Genomic DNA, 4,392 nt, shown 5'->3' with positions numbered 1-4,392 from the left:
TTAGTGTAAAGTATATCATAAAAAATAAAAATATACAATAATTGCCTTTTTTTATTTTTAAATTTATCAAGTTGTAATTTATAAGCATTTTTTTTTAGAACTTTTTTTGTTAATTTATTTATAAGAACTAACTTGTTTAATAATTCGCAGAAGTAAAAAATAATTATGTTAATTTTTGTTGTTTTCTGTTTCATACATTAACAAAATTTTTAATGAAACTTTATAATACTTTATAATGTTTAGTATCTCCGATACCTTATTTTAGTATCTCCAATAATTATGATGATTTTTTAGATCAAATTTATATAATATCCTCAGAAGAACATTTTTAGAAAATTTTTATTTACTAGTAAATGTATTTCATGCTAATAATGTTTGGAAACATATTAAAAATATTATACACATAGAACATATTACGAATTTTAATTGAATTATAATATAGTATTTTTGCTTTTTTTATAAGTTAACTTAAATTAAAATTAAATTGAATTACAATTTTCTTATATTAGAAAATCATCGAACGGTTCGCGCACATCATTTATTCTCTAACACTTTTTTCATTTTTTACTTAATTTATTTGATTCATAGAATTATCAAGTATTATTTATCATTTATTGATACTAATAAAAATTATAATAAGAATATTTTGTAAAATTTATTTAAAGCAATTTTGAATATATCCAGGAGGAAAAGAGCAAAAATTTTTATCGCTGTTGAAATATAATTGATAATTGAATATGAAATACTTGAATATGCAGCAATTAATTTAATATATGCAAATTACAATCTTATTGCTTCTTTCGAGATGTCCATTAGAAATGATGAAATCTTCTAGCAGGGCGATATGTCATGAAATATTTTATTCACTCCAGTCCTGTCTACATTTGAACTCGATGTTTTTCCAAGAGTTCGATGGTCATTTGCACGCATTTATTCTTTAGTCATTTTTATATGTATTTTTTATTTCTTTTTATTTTTATTTATTCGATTTTTATTGATTTATAGATTTATCAAGTATTATTTGTTATTTACAAATATTTTTATTATAATTTCTACCAATAAAGATTATAATAAGAATATTTTGTGAAACTTATCTGTAACAATTTTGAATGTATCTAAAAGAAAAAGAAAAACAAATTTTTAAATGCTTAAATGTATTACTTGCAATTGATATTATTATTATTATACTTTAACAATAAATATCTATTATATTTATAATTCTTTCAATACAAATGTACAAATACAATAATAATTCTTTCAATAATTATTAAAATGCGCGATTTCTATGATACATAAAGTAAATGTAAGGTGAAAATCGATCAGCATCGCTGGAAAAAAGTTTAATGCTGCGATTTTTTTATAAGATTTTGATAATATATCTTTTTTTGAAGAGGATGACAGTTGTTTATGAAATAAGCATAAAAAAATAGGATAAAAACTAACTCAACATGAAAAAAACTTCAATAATTTGAAATATTCAAGAATTTGATAACATGTCTTTTTTAGAAAAGAATTATTATTATTATGTATGTACAATGTAACAGAATATATTCATAATTTATGTGTTTTTATATACAATAGTTTTGAGATTATTATTTAAATTTATATTAACATTTAAATTTATAGAAGGAAAGTTATTTTAATTAGTTTAAGAGCTTTATGCGATTATTATGTTATATTTATAATTTAAATACGGATTATTTTGGCACGAATATTAGTTGGATGAAATCGTCATTATAAAATGTCAATAACAAAAATAGCATCGAAATTTTGACATAAAGAAATTTTGACATAAAGAAATATAGCAGTGGAATATTAGTGGCATGGCAAAATTATTATATCGAGATATAATGCATCTTGTGTACATTGCACATTTTCACGTACTTCGTGTATGTTTAATAAATATTGTACATTGTCGGCTGTTTCATAACAGAAATAACGTCAGCCACGAAGTGTCGGTATCTCTCATGTGCATTATCGCCGTCGTGACGCTAAAAGATGAGAATGGTAGAGTCATTAGCGTGTCGTAGAAGAGAGCGTGTCGTCATTTCCGACAGCGTTCTCACCTTTTTCCGTGAATGTTACGATGAGGAAAATCCGCGCGTATATATCGCCGACAACGAATTTTTCGCTCTTTGAAATACTTAAGAACTCTCCAACGAAATAATTCGCGCGTAACAATCACCGTCAAATAAAATATCAAATAATATCGAGAATATTTATATTCGGAAATAAATCATATATTGTGTCCGATTACTGAATGTATTATAAACAGAAATATTTATGCTAGATTTATTATACATCTATATTTCGTCATTCATAAATTATTGAGTTTTCGTATAGCTGTGTATATATAAAAAAGAATTGTATCTATAGAAAAATGCAAATAAATAATAAAATATTGTAAAATATAGAAAGTAGATGGTACATTTAGTAGATAGTTACATTTCGTTGCGTAATTAAAACAAATGAAGTTATTAATTAATGCGGTACAAAGTGGACCAATTAATCCTATTAAAAAATGATATGTGAAGCTCGATTTCTTAGAATTCATAAGCCTCCGTTACAAATAAGTTCTTTTTTTATTTGCATCTTTCTGAAGATTGCACAAAAGCATTATTGGAAAACGTTTGTTGGCGCTTTCGTCCTTTCATCGGATGACAACGACGAAATTCCGGGCAATATTTCCCATGTCATTTAAAACTCGAAGGATTCACGCGAGAACTAATAGAAAAGTATGCTGGAATTTCAATTTAACTGTTCCGTCGTCGATTACATTGATTGGTCCTCTCGTTTCAAATGTACGTTTCCGAAAATGTCAGTCGAAAACTTCTCGTACCGATTCATTGGTGACTGTGCTCGCAATCTCTCGTGATATATCGAATTTTACCACGAGAAAAAAAAAGAGATTTGAGATAGAAACCATGATGGAAAAGAAATAAAGCACGCAGCATTTAGTTACAAAGGATTTTAAATTTTATATTTGTGCACATTATGAAAGACCTATTAAAAATATATAATCATGATTATAAAATTGGAAATATAATATACATATATTATTATATTTTATTAGAGGCTGTTATAATATTAAGGAATATTTTCGAATCTACTTCTTTATTTCATTATGAAATTTTATATGACTATAGAGATATATATATACATTTCAAAATTTATGCAGAATATAATTTTATATTTATACATGCATTACATAATAATAAATACTAATTTATAATTATTGGAATAGATGTACAATATCGATAATACGCTAATATAATAAGGTGCAATAAACTATTCTGTCTTGTTTTGTTTGAATTGAGTATAACTAAATCCTAAGATTATCGAAACATCACGTTAATACAAGGAGATAACAAACAAGTCGGTCAACTGAAGCGATTAAAAGCTTTAATCCCGCGAAGTACTTATTGGGATAACAAACTCGATACCAAATACAGCGCTTACTATAATCGATCCGTTCTACGTAGACGATTGGTCAACAAAGTCTGCAATACCGCTGTTTTACACAGATCGAAAGATAAAGCAGAGATCAATAGGATAATTACACGATGCTCATATTATATACAGGATGTCCAGCATCGATCATATCACCTCTCGTGTGTAGGTAGAGTTGATAAAAGTAGAAAAATCCTCTATCATTTTGTAATTTTCATGATAATTATCGAATTATTAATTATTAAAAATTACCCTGTATACAATAGATCCATCAGATATGCAGCTGTAATAATAACTTTGCTAATAATAAAGATTGAAATAAAATTTTTATATAATCAGTAGGTATTCATGGTAGGTTCTCATGTGAGGACATATTCTGTTAAAGTAATGCATTGGTTTTAGTTTTTATTTATAACTTGTTCATCATAAATTTTCAGGTTTTTAATCTTTGTTGATATTATAATATATATAGATGATAGTAGAATGTTTAAATTTAATTATAGAATTATTGTCAAAAAAATGTAAAAATCATAAAATTGTTTAAATTTAAATTTGTAATATGTTGACATTGTAACAGTTGATACTCTTTTATAATACATGCTTAAAAAAAAATAAAATAAGATCTACTTATTTCTGAAAAATAACTTACTCGGATAAAGATTAACACAACTTTTAAAGTCGTATCGCCTAAAGACGTTTATTTCAAACAACTAGGTTAACAGACTGACATAACAGATGTCATTTATATCCTTTTCGCTCATCTGCAGATTTGGTTGGTAGGAATTCTAAGTAGCTATTTATTATTCGTACTGAATACGCTTCTTTTCTTTCATCGTCGCGCGCACGCTGTCCCGCGCAGTTTAAATATTTGTTTTCACTTATCTCGTAACCGTAGTTAATTAATGAGCGCAATTTCCATTTTCCTTCGCTTAGACGTGAGCT

This window comes from Pogonomyrmex barbatus, unplaced genomic scaffold (genome assembly GCF_055798465.1).
Source record: "Pogonomyrmex barbatus isolate J1 unplaced genomic scaffold, ASM5579846v1 scaffold6, whole genome shotgun sequence".
Taxonomy (NCBI): Eukaryota; Metazoa; Arthropoda; class Insecta; order Hymenoptera; family Formicidae; genus Pogonomyrmex; species Pogonomyrmex barbatus.
Note: the sequence above shows the minus strand (reverse complement) of the source record.